The sequence below is a fragment of the Battus philenor genome, unplaced genomic scaffold (assembly GCF_028537555.1).
Source record: "Battus philenor isolate CCGP_79_NKW_IND1 unplaced genomic scaffold, ilBatPhil1.0.hap1 SCAF_20, whole genome shotgun sequence".
Classification (NCBI taxonomy): Eukaryota; Metazoa; Arthropoda; class Insecta; order Lepidoptera; family Papilionidae; genus Battus; species Battus philenor.
In genome coordinates, this window is record NW_027181683.1 from 3,167,062 (window position 1) to 3,190,628 (window position 23,567).

Genomic DNA, 23,567 nt, shown 5'->3' on the forward strand with positions numbered 1-23,567 from the left:
ATTAGTGAATTACTTTAAATTACAGGCAAAGGCTTTGTCGCAGTGAGTCATACATCAAATTATTAAAATACGTACGCATATCGCAGTTGTTAAACTAATATACAACGAGAATGTATGGATATTTTTCCATTAGTATACGAACCAAAGTTTCGTATAAAATTGGTCTATGTGAAGAATTTATGGTGAACTGTAGTCCCCAGAAGATATATGCAATGCGTATAACATCATTTCACCTGCAGAACTGCCTCCTTCATAGATTTCTAATACTGGTAATAATCGACCTGCATCCCGAGTTTCAGGATGACTTTAATAAGGTAACTCCACCTTATGAGTAGACGCCATACGTTACTCCTGCTGGTCCGCGGTCTCCAGAATTACTCTCAGAGTTACTCCAGAATTTTAACCTCTGCCGTCATCTCTACGCGCTTAACAGCCTGGTTACTGCCACTTCAACTTGATATTCCGTTCGATTGTGTCGGCTGTTCGTTTACGTATCTCCTCATTACTGATTCAATCTCGTTAAATAACCCCAAGCATAGTAATAATCGTTGAGTAACTGTGAGCTTGCCAATAACTCCCGAATATACTGTTTCCCATAAATCAACGACAAGCAAAATCGCGTGACATAAGTAGTAGCAAACCCCTTCGTCATGGCATAATCGATCTGGCTAACCCTAAATGCGTTTCAAATAACAGCCTAAAAGACATTTTAAAGTATCTGGTTTAGCTAATTGAGTTTAGCGACTCCCTAATCTGAAAACTCCGAACCGGAGTTCCCAAAAGAAGCTCCGCTTAGTTACCGTAAGAAGAAGTAAGCTAAGCGCCTTGTTTATTTATTTATTTAATATTCTTTATTGTTCGCGTTAGGATACATTTAAAAAGTTTCATAATAATATACAAAAAAGTACAAAAGGCGGTCTTATCACACGAGGTATCTCTTACAGACAACCATAGTATGGAAAAGATAGAAGTACTAATAATGGGTAGTTGACGTGTACAAAACATATGTGCTTATGTGCTTCTTAAAAACTATAGATACTTTAAATGTCATCATGTAAACGGTATTATACATTGATAAAATAAAGTAGTGAATGTTTTTTAATTTAGGCTTAAGGATAGTGTAACAACGGGATTTATACTTTATAAGCTCTCTGTTATTTACAAAGAGCTGTATCACTAATGATTAGATGATAACCTAGCTTGTCACTTCATTATATGGTATAAAAATATGTGTCAAACCGTGTATAATAAATTTTTCATATATATACCAATTCCATCATTGTTTTCAAGTATTTTCTTGTACTTCTAAGAATCATCCGTGCGGGTAAATCCTTCGCCAGTTTACATATCCTGAGAATCAGTAATTCTCGCATTACACCTGATGTATTGTAAACATAACATTTACATTTCCAAAAACACAACAGAGTAAGAAGTAATTAAAAAGTAAAATATTTAATTACACACACGAAAAATCTCACCTATTTTTTAAACTTTACTAATTGTAATCAAATAATTTTAATTGTTTACATATAAATATTATTTTCGATAGAATTATGTCAATTTTGCACTGAAAGAACTATCACTCTTCTGACAGTTCGGGTTTAAACTAAGAATAATCAATTACAATAATAAAGGCTTGTACACACTTTCAAAAGACTTAGTGATGAGCAAAATATTGTACATAGTGTTAGTGCATTCAAAAAAGTTGTATTAGAAAGTTGCACAGTTACGTCAATTGCCTTGTTTATTACCCAAAAAAAAAAAATGCATTATAATAGTTTCTACCGTGCACAAATTAGAAGTCACAGATGGATTTCTTACGAGTAAATATTTCATCTTTTCAGCCGATAAAAGCTTTCTGAAAGGTCCTGCACTGGCTGCATCGAGCAACTTCCCACAACCTTAACTATATATCGTCGATCATGGTTGCTATTCCAGAACCTTTCAGCCCCAAATGTCGTTCACATAAGACGAGCAATTTTTCGAACTATGTCTGTAACTTTAGTTACAAGCATTTTACCTATATCTATCTTTTACATATGTATATAACTATATTTCGACCATTATACTAAGACATCATGATATATCTAGAACTATGAAGCTTAGATAAAGGTTAGCTAATAATGGATTTCATGAATTTCTGCGAACACATTTCGTCAAGGATTCAGAAGGAGTCCATTAAGTTTGCTAAGCGTGGGGAAGACAGCTTCCTGTATATTATAATTGAACAACAAAATATTGTGTAGACCTCTTAATATATAAAGTTTAACTTATCGGTCTTGTTAACAATTACTAAAGTAACTAAACCTATGAAGTATAGAGGCTACTGATTTAATATGTTGTTAAGGGCTTACTTCATTTTGTTGTTAGACCTCGTATTCGACGTGCGGGAGATTTATTTTCTCTGTCATTGACAACGCATTCGATTACCGTTATCTTTGACAAACAAGATCATTTTAATGATTTTTTATTTATATGTTTTCACACAGCATCAGCTACTTATAACACTCCTTAACTTCCTGCACAACGCTTGCTTTAAATCTTTGGTTCCTCAAATGGTCCAGGCGGACTTCCATGGGATCACAAACGACTCGACGAGAAGGATTTATGTTGGGCGCGACCAAAAAATGGGAGTATAATATTTGTAAGCGGGGGTTAACGCAAAAGCATATGCTGCCTGTATTATTATTATTAATTACTAAAATGCTCTGACTTGACTTCGCCTATCTATGTAGACAGAAAATATTATAATCTCGACGACTGAGTAGTGAGTTTAACGAAACCAGCAAAATTTTGAAAGTGGTCTATGAGAAAAAAAAGTCTGAGAATCTGTGTGTTAAATAAACAAATGATGCTACATGGACAACCCGCATTCTGTGTGACGATTCAACGAAAATAAGCCTTTATTCGCAACTTCATTGTTTGTAGGACATTTCAGTAACAAAGGTCAATAATGCCGACAATCCCGGAACGTTCATCGTCCGCATTCGAACAATATAAAATGCAATTACTTGACGCGGAGGACAGCGGCTAATTAAAAAGAATCCATTTGAATGTAATTCCTAGAACCCACGCGTTCGAATCAGTTATCTTCGTTGTAGATATCAAATAAATTAATTATAAATACAATAAGGTACCCCATTACTCATCGCCATCCATCTAGCTAGATTTTAATAATCATAAAACAAATGATTTTTTATCTACAATAAATCTACGGTCTAGCAAAGATAACCCTGTTAGAACGTGAGATTGAAACGTTATTAAGTTTTTTTTATACACCAAGTAACTGTACAAAGTAATATTTCTGTAAATATAAATATCAATATATATCATTAAGGTTGTAAGAGATCATATCAACTATTCTCACGGAAGTTTCAATTGTGTTATAAATAATTGGCTAGATTATATTTTGTGTTTTTAGCTAGGATTTGGTGTTCTACCAACAATTCGCCTACCCCGTACGATAATTTGCAGAAGTTTCTATTTTGAGTGTCTCGTAATGTGGTCTTCCTTGTTTTTTTTTGTATATAGTAAGTACTTCTAATTTTTTATTCATGCTCCTTAACACTGTTTTACTATTGACTTTATCTCTCCGAGATTTTGTTATATTTTGAGTAATGTGATGAGGAGTTATTTTAAGAGATCGTAAGTGAAATGGTGTAGTAATATTCCATCTCATAACTCTTGTAATTATGCCCATTTTAATTATATTTTTTAGTTTTATTAGTAAAAAGTATATAACATAAATTGAGTAAAATGCCTCTGAAGCATTTCAAGATTTTAAAGATTATTAATAAATATTTTATAATTTTCGAAACTGCTTATGTTAATTGACATGTAATACTACAATAATTACGATCCGCATATATAAATAACACAAAGGACATATCCAATTTATGCATAACGTTTGCCTAGTTCCTCAAGCCTTATGCACATGATATATATTACACGTTCTTGGTATTTAGCTTACTTTAATTATTGAAAAGCTCCAGAATTCAAGATTTTTAGATATAACATAAATATATAAAAGGTTAGATTTGTATGACGCCAACCAATTGCTTGAATTTAATAAAAGTACATTTTTAAATACATTGTGTCTTCCAGTTTTGTTATTATTTATGTAAAAGTATAAAACGTTTTTATCTGTGTTATTAATGGATCCACGTACCCTTGTGAATGACATTTTTTAATCGAACTAATAAACAAACTGACATACAAACACAGCTTACATAACGTTCAGAGAACACATCAGTAGTTTTGTGTAAATACAGCTTTTATGATTCAATCAATAGATGTCGCTTCATTTAGTGTTTGAAATGAAAATGGGTAAACATAGGATGTAATAGTAAGATATAATTGATAAAATTTACTAACGGTTAATGTTTTAATTACATTTAATTTATTTCGAATGAAATTATTGTATATGTTGAAATTTAATACGCCAAAAATAGGTGGCAATGTAAAATATTATGATTTGTTTTATTGAGCTAAAAATATGAAGAGTTCTGTGATTAATGTTTATATTAATGTGCTTATTTAATCATAAGTTTAATGTTGTAAATATCACAAAGTAACTGTCTAAATCCTTTATACAACTAAATAAATAAATTAAAGTAAATTAAAGTCAACTTTCTTTTATTTTAATTTTAACAATTGTATTTAAATTTTCTTTGGAAAGTTTTATAAAAGACTATCTTTCCAGGCGGCTATGAACCACTGTGAATATTCACACAGTTTATCTTTATGCATATAACGGCAAAAATTAAAAAAATTGAACCTCATCAAGAGTATTCTGAGCTTTCTACATATATTTTTTATTCATATTATATTCACACAGGATCATTTACGGTAACCGCGTGTGTGTCTTTAATTATATACCTACTCCGCTATTAGAGCATCCATCAATATTAAGGTGAAATTTTGCTAAAATTAGTTTTTTAGATTTTACGTAAATAAATAAGCCGTGTTAAGAGACATTTTAATTATATTACATAAATACCGGGTTAGTCTTTAAAATCGACATCGATTTTTGAAACCGTTATACCTAATTACAGTGTAAAAATTTATAATATTTAAAATAAGAACCGAAAAGAGAAATAAAACGTCTTGTTCAATATACAAATACTTCATATGGAATTAATACAAAAAAATATGTGGAAAATTCCAGAGCTCCGAGGGTGCTTTGAGGTGAATGAGCCGGGATACGCTAGCTTCGCGGTAGGCAGGGGGAGGGAGTGAAACCCGTTGTGGCTCGCAAATAGTCGCCTCGGGCATTGCAGCGGTAAAAGTACCTCTCGTGGTCGTCGATCATTTCTTTGCACTTTGACGACGAAATTATAAGGTTTTTTGATTACATACTTTCATAACTTAAAAGTTTTATAAAGAATAACTTAAAGACTTTGTTATAATCACTGTTCGCAATGAATGGAGAGATTTTTGAAATTACCGCCGTTTTAATAATATACTTTCTCAAAACTAGAAAAATTTCTGTATGAAAGTAAACTTAAAAAATATACTTTTTAATGAATTTTAAATGTAGATGTACGAAAGTATTAAAACAACTGTAATATACCTAAAATTTCTTTTCATTTTTTATTTATTTATTCTTCACCGTCAACAAAGAATACAAGAAATAAACATACGTCAATAACAGTCGCTACATTTTTGTTGCATTTTTTTTATTTATGTACGCAACATGGCCACTCCAATTAAATCAATTAAAACTGTGATACTGTAATAGAAATGGATAACTGAAGTGTTTCAGGATGTACGAAAGAAATGGAATGATTGAGAAAGGAAGATGTAATTGTAGAATGATAGAAGGAGGAAAAAAGATATTGTGTACTATGGAAGACGAGAACGAAAAAAAAATTCTAGTGAAAAAAAGAGATACAAAACCCTGTTCCCAATTAAATAGGGGGTGGAAGGAGAGGTCCCCAATAGCGGGGGCCATAAAAAAAAATATGGCCAATCCATGTATTTCATCATCATCAAACTAGCCTATAGACGCCTACAGCAAAAAATCTTGAATCCAGAGTTTTCGCATAACTTACACTACGTCGTTGGTTCACTTAGTAAGGTTTATTTGGTTTCGGGGAAAGGACCTTTAAGGGGTGGAACAGTGTTATATGTAGTGGGAGGGATGTAACCACGTATTAATATTAATAAAAGCTATGATGTATCATTTTGTACTTTTGAAGTAAATTTTCTTAAATCACTTCACTTATCCCGATTAGTGATTATATGGTATAAGATATTAATATACACATAAATGGCTACATAATGGTTATGTTAAAGAATGTTAACTGTTTCATCATGATCATGTTTGCCAAAAGCTTAGCTGCAAGACGTAGGTGTCCTTCAAATATCTCCACGATAACAGGTCTTGCGTTGCCCGCATACAGCGTGTTCCCGGGGTCCTTGACTATGTGGATCCACCTTGTAGAAACATCCCTTCGTGGCGTCTACTTTTAATATCTGTCACTTTATAATTTTACTATAAATTTTCTTAAATCGCTTCATTTATTTCGTCTACAGGTTAAAACACGAAGTACTAAATATAAACAATCTTTAATAACAAAGGCATTTTTTGTTACAAAATATTTATGGTTGTATTTCACCATCTAACCATGTCAGCCGGTAGGCGCCAAAATGCACAGGTTTCCCTCAAAGATAGCCAATGGCCATGTTTATCGTAATAATATTTAAACGAAATATTATAACACCTAGTACGTCTGTTTATGTAAATTTTAAAATTTATTACTTTACAGTTTCCTCAAACTGAAATGGTAATATTCTTAATCATCTGATTTAACGATATCAGTATTCTTGCTGGCATGCAATTTATTGCAATAATGCTATAAAACTGTCAGATAACATATTAAATTGACAGCACTGATTGACAGGCCAGTGCGCTTGGACATAAGCAGGAAGTGGACAGTCGGACTTAGTGAATGAAGTTTGCCCTTTTTCAGATTTTCCTATGGCTCTGAACACAAAGGAAACATCGACCTTTGTTAAGATTATCGAACTTTGCCATTAAACGAATACGGTAAACTGTTGTTTACTCTTGCCGGTTGAAATGGTTACATATTGTATTGTTGTCCGCTTAATGGAGTCGTATGTTTTAAATTTATATGACGACTGCACAGGAAGATCGGCTGAATCGTGTTTTTAATTTAATATTTTACTATTTTATATAACTTCGTCTTCTTATCATCCGTGCACTTTTATCAGAGTGGTCTTGGTTATGCTCCTGTTGGTTCTGGTGTCCACACTGCTGTTGCTAAGCATCGTCACAAAGCGCGGAGTTTGGTGAAGTGAGGGCATTCATTGACTGACTTAATAGTGATGGTTTGTGATGTCTAACCATCTCGCTGGAGAGCATCCACAAGTCGTTGCCTTCTACTTTTCCTTGCATCGCCAAACGTTTCACTAAGTCTTTATTACGGGCGATATGTCCAAAAAACTTGAGGATTCGAATTTGTACAATCGACGATAACTTCTTTTTTATAAAAGAAAATTTCTCTTTTTTTATAAATAAATCGAATATAAAATTCGTCTGAGTTTTTTATGTAATGTCCAATAAAAAAATGAATTAAATCGTGCAAAATAATCCTGGAAAATAAAGCTTGAATGAATTGCTCTATTTCATTAGTAAGAGGATTGTAAATATGACCACCAAAAAAACCAAACCCATGTGAGTTTGTTAGAGCCAACTGTTGATGCTATTGTAATGAATCTCAATCTCTTTCTAGTTTCTTTTAAATTGGTCTCTTCTCGCAGTGTTTTAGTAATAAATGAATTCTACTTTATTACCTATAAAAGAGCAGATATCACTTGACCTGAATTTGACGTAAATTTTTATAACGGTGGTTTATATATCTCGTATGTAAGTCTTATTTGTGTAAAACCCGGCATCAGTTAACTTATCTTGTAGGTGCTTTGACATGTCCCGGGGAATTCCCGCCTCGCGGACCGTTGCACTTTTCCCTATAATGCAGACGAGATGCAGTAAGGTCGTGTTCACATAGAATGGTATTTTTTTAATAATGTAGTTAAACGAAGAATTTTTTTTAAAATTTTTATTATCATAAATTTTTCAAATAGACGAAAACTTAGTGTGTTTACTGTATGGTTTGTATTATTTGCACTACGCCTTCACCGCAATAAATTTATTTATGTTTAATGTTATTCATGTGTTTTGATTTAAAAAAATATTTTTTTTTGGTGTCTTTAATTCAAATTTCAATTAGACTTGTATTTTTTAATAACTTAATAAATAAAAATTATTAAAAGTAAAAATTGCATTATGCATAAAACGTTAATTATTGAAAATCCATTTATTTCAAAGTAATGTATGCATGTTAATAATTGCTGACTAGAATAATTGATATAGAGTTCTCTACATTTTCTTAGATGTTTTTGTTAAACTGTTTGTTGTGAATAAAAGTTGTTGTTTAAGTTACATAATTCACAAGTATAAGAACTAATTAATTTTATTAATTAACAAGAGGTCACTAGCAATTTCTAAGTTTCTAAGTTTTTAATGATAATATAAATAAATCGTCGTGTGAAACTGGCCTTATTAAAACCAGACATCGCGTTCGCATGGCTTCTTTCGATGCGGCTGTAACGTGTTATTGCCATGCAGTGAAAATGACCCTTAAATTGTAATTTAAATGAATTTGCAATAAAGATGATTCAAAAAATTACATGTTTGGCGTTTTGGGGAATCCTGCTGGTATTTCTACATTACGTGGATGTTATATGTATTATGTTACGTTGCGATTACAGCGGTGTTGAGATTAATCGAAAACGAAAAGTTTTGTATTGTTTAGTAGCAATCACGTTCGAACACTAATACACGTCAGTATACATTAAACCTCTTTTATCACGGTAGTCAGGTTGAAGTTCATATGTATAAACAGTTATGTTAATAACATAACTGTTAAAAGAGAGCATTTTTACCTATAATTGACTTTTTAAAATTATCTATCTGTCAACGTCGGAATTCAAATCGGCGGCGACGAGCAATTATTATCATATCAGCCGATAGAAGCTCACTGCAAGCCTAAGGCCTCCTTCAAAGATTGCCACAATGACTGTGCACGCATTCAGCACCTTCCTGCGATCTTGGTAAAGTCCAGTCCACCTAGAGAAATACCTCTACCGAACCTACCTAGCGGGCTGTGGTAGAGTAAAAGTAAAAAAAAATGATGCCCGTTGTGGCCAGTGTTACACCAAAAATCATTTGCGAATTTTTTTATAAAACCTTGTTTTTCGTCGCGTTGTTTGTGTGCGCTAGTTTATTTAATGATAAACAAGTAAATTGCGACACTCCTAATATTTATTAAATAATTATACAAATACGTTATCTGCCTTTTATTAGTTCAGTTCAAACAAATAAAACCGGATTTGGCCAAGAAGTAGTTTTAAAGTGGTTTTAAACATTGAAACATAGATATTTACTTACCGCAAATGATTAGTGTGATTAATTATTGAATATATACACCTACATACAAAATACGCCTGTAAAAAAAATTAATTATTTAGAATCTTATCCTTATATATTGAAGCATTTTAAATGCGTGATAAAGTGATTTAAACTGTCATTTCTTGTAAAACGAACCGCCTATCTTTCTTATTTATAAGGTCTATGTTAGTTTGTTACTTGACATTTGATTTGGCATTTCGGAAACAAGCGCGATATATTAGACTCGCTTTTGAAGCCGAAGTTTTTTATGAAGAGGAAATAATGTGAAATTTCAATTAAAGTGATGAAAATTACATTTTTCTTTTTACGCATAAACCGCAGAGTAAATTCAAAGATCTGCTCCTGGCAGTGAAACATTCGACGTCAGTTGTTACCACTTTAATTCGTGTTAGGTTGTAATAAAACAAAGGAATATCGTGTATCATTACACATATAATAAATAATAGGTAAGCCGTTTTAGTAACTAATGCACAGTTATGTTTTGTTATGTGTTTTCTGTAATACGGGATCAATTGTAAATTTTATTGTCATTAATAACATTCTTTATTAAAAAATATTGACATGCACACATGATAATAAACAAGAAAAAATCCTATTCAATTATTCTTTTTAGAAAATTTATCTATTAAAAATGGTGATCACAGTGACATGTTTTATTTATTTATTTATTGACAAATAAAGAGGGTTTTCATTTTTACATTATAAGATTGTTGGTATAACTTGTAAATAAACACATTTAAATATGTTATTCATTAATGACTGACAGCAGTTGGGACCCAAAGGTTCTGGGATGACGACCACAAGCTGTTAGACGCGGCATGGGTAAGCACCCTACTAGATCGAATGAAGACATAGTAAAAGTAGCTACTTTCATCTAGATGATTATCTGGATGAAATTCAGCAGAGCATGCCGCTAAATCGAGTCACGTTGGGCTGTTCATCGAAACGATATTTGGAAGATGCCTATACCTTTCAATGGGCACCTATCAGCTGATATGATGATGATGATTCATTAAGAAACTTAAGTGTTGATCTCGTAAATACTTTAGTATTTTAATATCAGTCTTTATTCAATAAACGAATAAAAAATATATCATCTAATGGTAGCAAATTTCTATCCGACCACCGTAATATATGCGTCTAATGACTCAAGAAGCACGTGTGTATCCCTGGGCGGATTGATTCTGCATTAGTTCGCATGTGGGTAGAGTATATTTTCCTTTCAACGCGCCGACAGACCGGTTCCGTCGGCTTACCTGAATGAAGCTTCGTTTTAATTGCTCGACTATCGTGCGCAAGGTTGATAGGTTAGGTGTTGCTAGCCGTAATATCATAACGATGAATGGCCTTTTGCGCATCGAATGATTTTTCTAAGACACCGAGGGGGACTTTGTCAAGGTTATCTTGTACAGACTCAGATGGTTTCTCTCTAGGTATTTCTCATTGAACTTTGGGGACTTAGGAAGAACACCAGAGGTTGACCTGTCTTCCTGTGTGGATGGAAGTCTTACTTGTCTTATTTGTCAGTCTATGGTCTTCAACCCAGAACCTTTAGGTTATTATGAATGTTTCCATCCAAAGTAAAACTAATAACGTTACCAGCCGTGTAATTCTGAATTTAATAAACATTAAGAAATACTATCTACTGTAAACACTGTATGATAAAGTCATTGCTTCCGATAATTTACTAGCTTATTAAATCTACTTTCCCTAAGTACGCAATTGAATCTGAAAAGTACTACTGCAAATAATCTAATTATAAACATATTTATATTTGTAATGAAGAAACAACAAATGTAGGAAAATAAAATAAACAACTTTAAAGGGTTACAGTGTAGTTTTTTTTTTCAGATTCGATTGTGTACTTAGGAACATACGAAATATAATCTATCATCAACTTGCAACCACTGCAACTTTTTTTCGACAAAAAGTAATATCTATTTTTATTACAACCCAGCTCTAAGAGCCGTGGTCAGTATAACTAAGCTAATTAACGCTTTGCATTATGTCTCAACAACGCAGTATTTTGTATTTCAAAATCCGGTATATACTGTATTGTTTTAGTACATAGCGTGTAGTGGATGTCCGAAATCCATTGAAGGAAAATTAGTGGCCGTAGAAGCGTCATCTTTGTCAATGAGGCTATTCTAAATAATATTGTATTATTATCTCTGTCGACATCAATGATAGCGACCAAAAAAAATTATGATTATTTCTAGCTCCGATGGATTTTGATGGATTTGTAATGAATAGATTTTCAGTTTTAGTTCATTTAGTCTTAACGTAATTTACGTTCTGTGTGCAGTATATGTATGTGTTTGTAATCACAAATAAATCACTAGAGTTATTCCGGTTTAGTCTTCACACTTTAGTGAACTAGACGTGTTGAGATACGATCTCAGATAACTTTTAAATGTACCAAGACGTAATATGAAATAAAGGCGATAACATATTAGAGTGATATATCGTTTGACTAAAGCACTGCGTAGATTCTCTAGTAACAGGTAAGTATACTAATACAAACTATTCGTTTCTCGCATAAATCTTTTTTCCTGTTCGTAAACAAGTTTAGTCTACGATTCTAACCATAAAAATATGTTTGCAGGATTTTATGGATAATTATATGCAATGAAATGTTTTGTTAAAATAGCTAGAATTGCATCATCTACTAAAAAGTATTTCGGAGGTTTGCTTTTAATAAATTTATCATTGGATTTACTATATGTATATATTATAAAAATTCGTCTTCATTATTTCAGCCGTACGAAGTACACTTCTGGTCATAACACCCTCGCAGATTCCAAATAAGACCGGTTGGTCGCAGCCTTCATCCTGCGTTTTCCGAAGACCTTATATATGGATGTTCCACATTCCGCTTGCCGTTCCGTGGTCTCCACGCAGAAAATAAAAGCCTCCGCGGCCATGTAATTTGCGCATAAGGCCTTCTTCGACTGGCACTTTCGGCATCGGATATTCTTATATTTGTCATTATCTCGTAAAGCAATTTCGAGCATAGCCTAGCTTTCCGATTGTTTACTTTTGCCATGTATTTATTTTTAGTTTTTTTGTTTTAACACGGAGACAACTAAGCTATTACGTCGCTTAGGCACCAGCTTCTTAGGGTCAACGAGCACAAGGACCCTCGTTAAAAAAAAATAGTAACATATGTAAGTGTATAACGAAATAACATACTTTTTTCGCGTCAAATTACGGGTTCATCGAATAAAAGAACAATTAGAATGAATGGATAAAGATGTTTTAGCATTGAGTCCGAAATAGAATGCGTAGCGAAAAATTTAAATTAAATCAATGATCGAGATAATATTATACATAATGAGCATGATTTTTGGTTCAATAATAATGTATTGACATTTCGAAAAATGTCGTTTATATTCGTAGATCATTGACCTCATATGTTACCAGTCAGCTAGTAATAAAACCACGTGTACCAGACGTTAATAACAGATAAATAGTGTACAAAGTATATCCTAGGTTTTAATGATCATACATTATCCTGATTTGTTCTAGATTGATCTATTTAATCTATGGCAAATAGAAATCGACATCGAATCAGAGATATACAAAAGTATTTTTTTTTTTGAAATTACATTAAGAGCGCGATAGACTAACGGATTTCAAATCTGAAAAGTGATAGTACCTGTCTATAGTTGTTAAGACCAGCACAGAATTAAATTCAAAGAATCTTTTTTAGTGTTTCTTTTTATTTTTAATCTTGTGATACAAGACGTATTCTAAACATTAGTCATTTCCCTACTTAATGCTTTTTCCTTATTGAACTATAGTACTGGCGCAATATGTCTTAGTAATAAAATTAGGTTTGTACCATTTCAAAAAGATGTTTGCAAAGATTCTCCAGTTAATGTAAAAAATATATTTATGTGCTTATATATAAGTATATATTTATTAGCAAATATGTTACTTAGCACTAATTACGACAAAACCAAAAGAAAATAAGGCTTTCGTCCCTAGCTGTTAAATATATTCACGTCAATTAAAACTAAAAAATTGTGAGATTAAATCAATTATAAAGTTATTACGCCTGTAATACGTTTTATTCGTCTTTTTCTATTGGTCTGCGACGGGACAATTACTTTTAACAGTAGAAAATCTGTTAAGTCATGTACATTTTTATTAAATAATTTTGACGAACTGTATTTGTTACAGCCCTACTTTTATATGACGCACTAAAGATGTGTATATTACAACATCACGCATGTCAGGGGTCCAGAGACTCGCAAAATGATTCGTCTCGATTAATTTGCCCTTCACTAGCACTTAGAAACCAAGACATGTATTATAATTAATGTTTTTCCTTAACGACGCCATCGAATGATCTGTACGTCGTAAAGAAAGTTAAAGAGAATTGTTTCCAATTATAGATCTTAATTGCCAATGTACGCTATGGGAAAATCGGGGTGATCAGGAAAATGGCGTGGGTAAACCCATTACTAGGTGGAGGTTGACATAAGGTCGAGGGAAGTCTCCGGGTGGTCTTGCATGATCATCACAACCTGATGATGATGTTGTAGAATTAACATCGAACTACCAAGGTTATTTTTGGTCGTAAAATTTAGTCTGCATAAAAGCTCGCATTGGAAGGTTAACTTTATACATTGATGTATTAATTGAAATCGTTGATTTGGTTGTTGACTGCCGTAGTCTGTAGATTGATAATAATTGGTTCCAATTGGTTGGAATTAACTAAAACACATTCCGTGATAGCATAGAATAAATTCGGTAATATGAAAAAGCATTTATTCAATTATTTAACTAAGAAAAGGACTAATATATAGCTACTTCCGCTATGCAGCAGTAGTCGTGCCATGAAGTGCACCGCCCGTCAGCCCGCTGATAAATGAGATCATCCTCAGGAGATGTTAGCATCTCGGTTCTCGGTTCTTTGGTCTCTGTGTTTGGCACTAATCGGTGTAACATTACTTCTGAGGATGCCCCGTGGAGGGGTGAAACACGTGTAGAGTAGATTGACGGTGGTAGTTGTGTTTCGCATTGTTTACCGCACGCGCATATAATTAAGTAGGACCATATGTAAAAAGTGTCAACGACCTTGATTAGTTGGTCTGAAGCCGCTGGATCAACTAATTTTATCACAAATTTGGAAATCCATAGGGGATGTCTATCTCCAGCTGAGGACGTCTAAATATTTACACAATACTATATTACATATATTTTTTAATAATATTATTTTTCAATCACATTATCATGTTTGCATATCTTATCTATGCATCTAATGCATAGAGAGTAGATAGTAACAGCCTAGAGAAGCTGGCTGGTAGAGATTGTCTTTTGTTTAGTTATTGTACGAAATTAAAAAAAAATAATTTGTAATAAGATTAATTAAATATAATAATAAAAGTAAACATATACTTCGAAATATACAAGGTCCAATAGGTCTTGTACATTCTTTGTGATATCTTTATTTTTCTTTTTATATTATTTAACGGAAATATATCGGATTGATCATAAAAAAGTTAGTGGAACAGAAAGTTTGGTAAAAAAGTAAGGTTGTATTTCCTTATACTATGAAAAGGCATTATTTTCCTTACGTAAAATAAAATTTTGTCTCGTATTTTTAATCTAACATCATGCATAAATATCAGATGTATATTTAGCGTCTAAATTTTAGAACCAGTAAATACTGGATAGAAAGGTTTCGCTTTGCAAATTAAATTCATAAATAATGCAAAGGATTATGTAACAATTTAGCATATATATTATTATTAAAAGATGTTGTCACTAAGTATAATGTGAAACAGGCTTTAAATGTATTCTATTTAAATAGGCATACATTAATGTGAGAAGGAGAGAGGTTTTAGAGTATTTATTTTGTACATTCACAGTTTTGTGAATTCTTAGAATTGATTGGTTTGTACTATGGCGTGTTTGACACATTATTTGACGATATAATTAAAGCTATATTTGCTTGTATGAAAGTAGTTACAGATTTGTATCATTCTTGCCACCGGGGACCAGTTTTCACGACTTTTTATCATTTTTTTTGTTAAAATTTATGGGAGAATTTGTAGAAAAAATTGGGACAATTACTAGGTAATAGAATGTCGCTGCGTGGGCAGGATCCCACTAGGTGGACCGGTGACATAATCAAGGTAGTGGGCAGTCGCTGGATACGGACAGGCAGAACGGTGATCGTGGCTGCACTTCGGGAAGGCATAATATGCCTTGCAGTGAGTGTCTATAAGCTGACTTTGTGATGATAATGATTATATCTGTTATGATCATATAACTGTTTACTGAAACGGAATTTCTATTAAGGCTATTGTCTTTTTCTTTCATTTTTTGTGCTCCTGATTTAGATGTAATTTAGAAAACACAACGTCTGCATTGTTATGTGAATATGAAATATGTTCGAATTTAGAATCAGACGTGACTCCAGCTTGTTTTATATTATTAGCATATTTAATAGTAGATTGACTCTTGATTTGGTAGATATCAGTATGATATTCTTATCGGCTGCCAGTAACAGTAGTGTTTTTTATTGTAGGGTTCTACTAACATGTACAATTTAATAAAGTTGTTTTCTTTTTGTTACAAGCACAGATCTTTTATCCGAATTGTTGATGTAAGAGCCCTGAAGGTTCTCAGGCCGGATCTTTTAACACTAATTAGGCTTGAAAGTCTAAGCTAACATCGTTGCTCAATGGTTTCTATCAGATTATCTTAAAAATTAAAAAAAAAAATCTTTGAAAATATACGATATTAGCTGTTTCATGCCTTTATGAGCTTAATGAATTTTTCTCTGTTTTTTCTGACCTCTGTTCAACAAAAATTGAGTCTGTACACAAGTGTAAACCACATATACATATCGTTTAGTGTCATATCGTATGTCGTATAAGATTGATGCGCTGTCAATGTAGTGGATGGCCTTGATAATGACATTTCTAAATCTCCGTGTACAAATTTTATATATCGAGTCCAAATAATAAGCCAATTTTAATTACCCGATAAAAATTTACGTAATAACTTCTACAGGCCGTGTTATTATTAATTTCTATTAAATTTCAATGTAAAACAGTACAATTGTCAAAATATTCAAGATGACAAATACATAAATTTTATATTTCCATTATAATATAAAGAATGCGGAAAATTTAAATACAGCTGTTTAAATGAATATATTGTACTATTACATGTGTGTAATAATCTTGAGCGATGGTTGCTAGGTGCGAGTCTCGAAAATTTAAAGTTATTGAAAAAAATATATAGGAGAGGTTCGTGAACAAAATAACGTAAACCAAAATCACCTAAAAAGCACCAAAAATCTCAATCGATTTGTAATAAACAAAAACAATTATTTTATAAAATTGCGCAAAACATTACTGGACTACCATAAATGAAATTTAAAACTGATATTAAAAGTAAATTAACGTAAAAGACATATTATTCAATAAACGAATATTGAAATGACAAGAATCCTTGACAATGATATCGCTTGATTATTTTGTTTTCATTTAGGCTAAGAAGGTGTATTTGCACAAATCAGTATTTTTAAAGAATATGTTGTGGAGTTTCTTCCTGCTTCTTCTCCACAATTACAACACCTTGAATAGAGGAATAAAATTAAAAATTAAAAAGATTTTTTTAAAAAGCTGATTCTCAAATGTGGTTACCTACTGAAATACGAACTATTAGTCTTACCAATACTTTTTTAACGGCGTTCTATCTTTGCGGGTAAGAGGCGCCGCAAAAGGAGCGTTGCCTAAATCTCGTTTTAACTTGAACTTGAATACATGTACTTATGACTCCTTAGTGCCACTGTGAACGTAGAATTTTCTTCCTTCTCATTTTTATATCTTGAGGATAATTCATTTACTTATCACCTTTACCTTTGTGATATGTCATTTATTACCTAAAATAAAACATTATTCTATTCTATTTTAAATTTCGCTTCGATCGAATCAGATATTAAATCTGCAGAAGAATCAAGGACACTGACATACTGACATGGTTCAAATAATTGCTGCCTGAAGTGGGAGGGGCATATCGATCGCATTACAAGGGTGCGGATAAGCTCCCCACTACAACGACTGATAGTTTGATTAGTCTCCGAAAGTCGCTGGATACGGATATCCCTTAAAGTATACATGGGCTGACATTATGAGCATAGCATATATATATATATATATAGTATATATATAGTATATACATATAGCATATGAGCATATATATACATATATATATATGCTCATAATGTATATAACAGTAATATATATAGCATACTATAGCATAAGCAACAAGTTTTTTTTTTAATTTGATTTCAACTCTGATTGCTTAAATATCAACCCGATTGATTTCTTATTATTCGTTCAAAATTATAAATAAATACAAGTTAGATTTATGTATAAACTATACATATAGATTCTTATCCTTCTGTAAGTGGATCTATAAGTTAAAAATTATCTTGAATATTTTTAACATTGCTTCATCAATTGAGTGGTAGTTAATTCGACTGCAATAAAGTCTTCCATTTGATATGAGTAATATATTTTTTTAAATAAATTTCCTCCTTTCGCAATAAAGTCGTAGCGGATAATGGATATAGTACATTTATGTACATGACGCGACCGTTACATTGCGGAAAACAATGTCAGAGCTGTGGGAGATATTTCTTTGATATATTTTGCTATTTACTTAAAATGCAGTAATAAGAGTCTTTCGTCTCTCTTTTTTATTCTATAACGTGTTTTGATTTCGATTCTCGTACATTAAATTTATAGTGACACCTGATTGAAATGTATGGAGTTATATAATTATCACTGTGGAACAGCCAATATGATATAACTTTCGGAATAGTTTGAAAGATATAATAGACAGACAGTCGATAGACATCCACTGCAAGGTTCAGGCCTCCCCAAAGATTGCCTGTCTCACTGCCCACCTACAGCGGCTCTTTCCACGAACTTGGTTATGTCATCATCAAAGATTTCTTTTCTTTTGTTATTGCAACGTCATTTTACTAAAAAGCATTCGTAGCCCAGCGATTAAGAACAGAGACTTACCGTCGTTGATCGCGGGTTCAATTCCCGGAATACACTTTGTGCATTAATTATATAGGAATACCACTGCTCAAAAATAAGTTTTCAGAGGATGGATAGCAGCGTCCTCTGCATACCAATACCACACTGCGATCGCTAACCTGCCTATCAGGCGTGTCGATTATGGTATATCCCTCCATTGATATTATAAGGAAGCCTATCCCTTTTAGTGGGCGTCTATGGGCAGAAATGACGACGACAACTCCATCTCTATATTACTCTGTTACCACTGCTCACGAACAAATTTTCAGAAGATAGGCAGCAGCGTCTTTTTGGTACAATAATATCACACTACTATCGTCAATCTGGCAGCCAAGCTTGGCTATTACACTTATTCCCTCCATAGATTATGGTGGAAGTCTATTCCTTGCAGTGGTTTATGGAATGAAACGACGACGAAGACAGGAATCGAATCCGTTACAATATTTCACTTCTAGAATATTCCTGAACGATAGTAATATACTTTGTTGTAAATCTACGAAACTTGTAATAAATAGAAACAATGCTTTAATAATATATAGATACAACTGCCGGTCATATCGCATTGTGACATTTTTTACAGACAACTGTGGGATGGGTAAAAAATGTTTTGAAAATTATTGGACAGTTGACGATCGATTTGAAATAAGAACAATTATGAAATGTATATTGAATAAAAATGAAATTGTAAAACAAAAAACATACACTTACATTACAAGGAATAAATACATAAAAAAAATTTCGAGCACTAAGAATGTTTTGAAGAATATAACTATTATTTTTTCCTACAAATGAACAGCTGAGTTCTTTGGTTGAATGGAATGTTTACTCAATATTTCATAACTGTTTTTCCGCATATCAATCCTGTTTCATGGTCTCATGTCTTTATTTCTAACAGCTGTCAGGTTACTTAGTTTTCCCTTAATAGAATAAAGAAGAATAGAATGGGAGAATCTTCTATATAAACTAAAGTTTTTATGATGCAAATTTTAAAATTTTAGCTTAGTTTATCTTAATTTTTATCTTTCAGTGAATCCTCTCTATAACGGTAGGGCTAGAGTACGTATAAGATACCATACTATACCATAATTATTGCAATGCAAAATGCTTTTTGAGTGAAAGAGAGACCGTGGAGCGTCACAGTTTTTCATTGGCCCATCTATATCAAGGGCTGATGATCGTATGAGAAGTAATAATGAAGAATAATGTACAGTAATGACTTTGAAAGTGAAAGTGACTTGTTTGTCCCTTGTAGATTATGAGTTATTACTCATAGCAGCGTTGATGACGAAGTAACTGCTATAGAACCTCCGATAACGCTTTTATCGATATTGATTTATTAAAAATAAAACATTACAAATTTCATTCCGTTCAGCATATAGAAAATTCTTTAACATTCAAACGTTTAAACGTGAAAGAAAACCTTAAAGGTTTTCTTTCATTTACACCAAATATAATCAGGCAATATTCTTTAATCATGATTTAATAATAAAATAAAGATAATGTTGTTAACTGTTAAAATCGATATAGAATCGATGTCAAAAGATTAATTCTCTAAATAGAAAAAAATTCTTTATACATATATAAATAGCTTTCCGGAGCATAAACATAGATTTCAAACATGAACTACATTTGTTCATGGCATATATTTATCAATTTTGATCTTTATTTTAATAGTGATAGGCTATATTATTCTATATAAAAGTTGGGTGAATAATCTGTCGAAAGTTATAAGGAGGAAAGTGCGTCAGCGTTTACGGGATTCCCCTAGCGAAATCAAACAAGAAACGTCTGTCAACTCGATTTATATGTTAGTTACATATTCAAAACATTTCCGCTATGTTTCGTAAGAAATATTTACGTGGTTTTTCTAATAAACAGTCATGATTTTATTATTTTCCTCGTTTATTTTCATCTTCGTCATTAACAATTTTAATTATAAAGGCTGCATATTATATATCTTGTTTAATTTGATTTCTGTAGATGCCATATGGATAAACCAACCAACTAAAAGAAGGGCCTCTACAGTTATAACAATAACACATTGGAATACTAACACAATTTTTGTGTTCTAAAAATTCGGTTGAAAAAAACTCTTATTAAACGACCATTGTATGTGAAAACAGACTACTCGTATGCCTTTATTTAAAATTAAAACAAATTATCTATTTACAGAATACAGGTTATATGTTGTGTGTATATGTGTATACTTTACCGTTGTTATATACATGTAATAACAATAATTATAATACATAATATTTATAAATAAACAATGAAAAAATATCAAGAATTATATCGTAACCTAACAATCCATCTATGTTTTACATGCGGGGTGATTCATATAAACGCATAGAGGGATGAAGATATATATATATACACACATATATATATATACACATTTTATATATATATATAAAATGTATACATATATATATATATACACATTTTATATATATATATATATATACATGCTTAAGCTTTAATGCCTTGAAGCTTTTACATACATAACCAATAATTGTGTAGATTTCATTTGAAATACAATATCGAATTTAGTTTTTCCGGTCTTTGTTCGTACATTTAAAGCTTTTTTATATATTTAATAACATAAATAGACGCGTTTCCTAGATTATTAAATCTAAGAGGCTTCCGCGTAGAATGACGCACGCCGATGCGAGGTGCTTGCGGGTTTTTAACTACATCCCAGGAGTTTATAGGAAATATTAAATAATGTAACTTTTTATTGGACATAGAATTGGTTACAAGTTCACATACTTACATTCTTGCCTTCTAGAGTATGGAAAAGTTGTATTTTAAACAAATAGTCCCTGTTCATAAAAATTATAATTTTATGTAATATACTAAAAAGGATTTAAAACTGAAAAACAGTATAAAACATAACAGGAATTGTTAAAAAATACTTAACAATCCAAAAGGTTAAAGTCAAGTGTAATGTGTGAAGTGTGTTTATGTTTGATTATGAGATAAATTATTTATCTGTTCTATAGAATGGAATTTCGTGACGATGCGGTTGTTGAAGGTGTCATAAACATGTTATTGTATTTAATGTTTTGATATAATTTAATGATATTGTTATTTTAACCAAATTATTATTTGTTTTTTTTTTTTTTGTTTAATTATTAATTAAAGTACTGTTAGCGACATCTAGTATAAGCTATGTAAACTTATGTATGACTGCAATAATAATATCTTTTTAGTCTGTTTTATGAATGTGAACAAGTCGTTTTAATTAATAGGTTATGGGCCCAGAATTATTATATCCGTGAAGCTAATTGTGAAAGTAATTGTGTCTATTAATTACAGTTCGATTGAATATCGATATTCTTTACTTAGTTTGGCAAGATTCCGCATATTGACCGTAATAAATAATCGATAAGTGTGTTGCGAAACGTGGCTGCCGATTTGGAAATAATGGCGGCTTATTATATAGTGAACGTATCAAAGTTGCGTGGCCGTGAAAACTATGACGAATTATTAAGCACCTCGACGTCTTGTCAAACATCGCGACGCCAAGTCAGGCATCGTGAAGGCAAGTATGGCATCGCGACGACAAGACAGGCGTCGCGACGACTAGACAGGCATCGCGACGACTGGACACTGGGCTCATGCTAAGCGTATATTAAGATATCTAAAAGGTACCAAAAATTATTGTATTAGATATTGTGAAACAGACGACAATAAGATAGTGGGCTATGTGGATGTGGACTGGGGTAGCAATGTCATAGATAGAAAATACTGCACAGGTTACTTCTTCACTATTTCTGGAGGTTTAATATCATGGGGAAGCAAGAAGCAGAAGAATGTGGCGTTATCTAGTACAGAGGCAGAATGTGTGGGCATATTTGAGAGTTGTAAGGGGGCTATTTACCTTCGAAATTTGAAAAAATGAAATCACAGGTCATTTGCAATGTATTGTAATTTTTGATGATAACCATAGTGCACATAAGTTGCTACACATTCCTATATTTTACAACAGGAAAAAGCATATAGATATTAAATTCCATTTTGGTCGTGAATGTATTAAAAATAATATAACTAAAGTTGAATACATATAGACAGCATATATGCCAGCAGATATACTTACAAAGTCCTTAAATTCTGTAAAACATTATAATTTTTTAAAATTGTTTGGAATGCAAGAAAAGTAAAACTTGTAATTTTTTTTGTTTTTTATATTGATGTAGTGGAGGTATTAATTGTATATCAAAATAATATGTAGTTCATATAAAGTACTGTTAGCGACATCTAGTAGAGGCTATGTAAACTTATGTATGACTGCAATAATAATAAATATCTTTTTAGTCTGTTCTATGAATGTGAACAAGTCTTTTCAATTAATAGTAATCAATAAAATCCTAAATATACGTATTTTTATTTAGAATATTAAGCCTTTCTTTACCGCAGTCCGTTTCGCCGAAGTGACGCTACTGAACTGGGCATGTGCGCCGCGAAGTGTGCACATTGCATGACGGTAAGCTGATATTCGAATTTTCTCATTTGTGTTACATATTTGAAGATTTTACTGGTATATTAATTAAAAATAGAAGTTAGGATAATTTTTAGTAATTTATTTGACTGTGATAAATCTTAAAACAGGGAATCTACACATAAGCTCACATTATAAAGTGGATGCCGGCTAACTCCGGCGCTAGTGCACACGGGTCGTCCAGTGGACGCGACGATAAAGAGACTGAAAATTATTGTAAATAAAAACAATAAATACCTTATCTCAAAGTTGTTTATTTTGATTCAGCGTAATGCTATCTGCGGTTTACCGCAAATTTTATAATGATTATTTAACATATATTTGTAAGCATGTGAAATAATTATTTTTACTAACCGAAAATTTTAAAATTTATTGTTCCACTTTTAAACTGTTTCCGAACGATGTTTTTGGTCGATGCTGATTTTGAATTATTATTATTTTATTGTGTTAATCAAAATAGTCTAGTGATATATTACGTAATGACAGATAAAAAGAG

At 32.0% G+C, this 23,567-nt stretch overlaps 1 protein-coding gene across 1 annotated transcript in view; it reads right to left on the reverse strand.

Moving 5' to 3' along the window:
- Positions 1 to 23,567, reverse strand: part of LOC137922953 (multidrug resistance protein homolog 49-like) — a 66,294-nt gene that overhangs the window by 23,203 nt on the left and 19,524 nt on the right. The gene's annotated exons all lie outside the window — the stretch shown is intronic.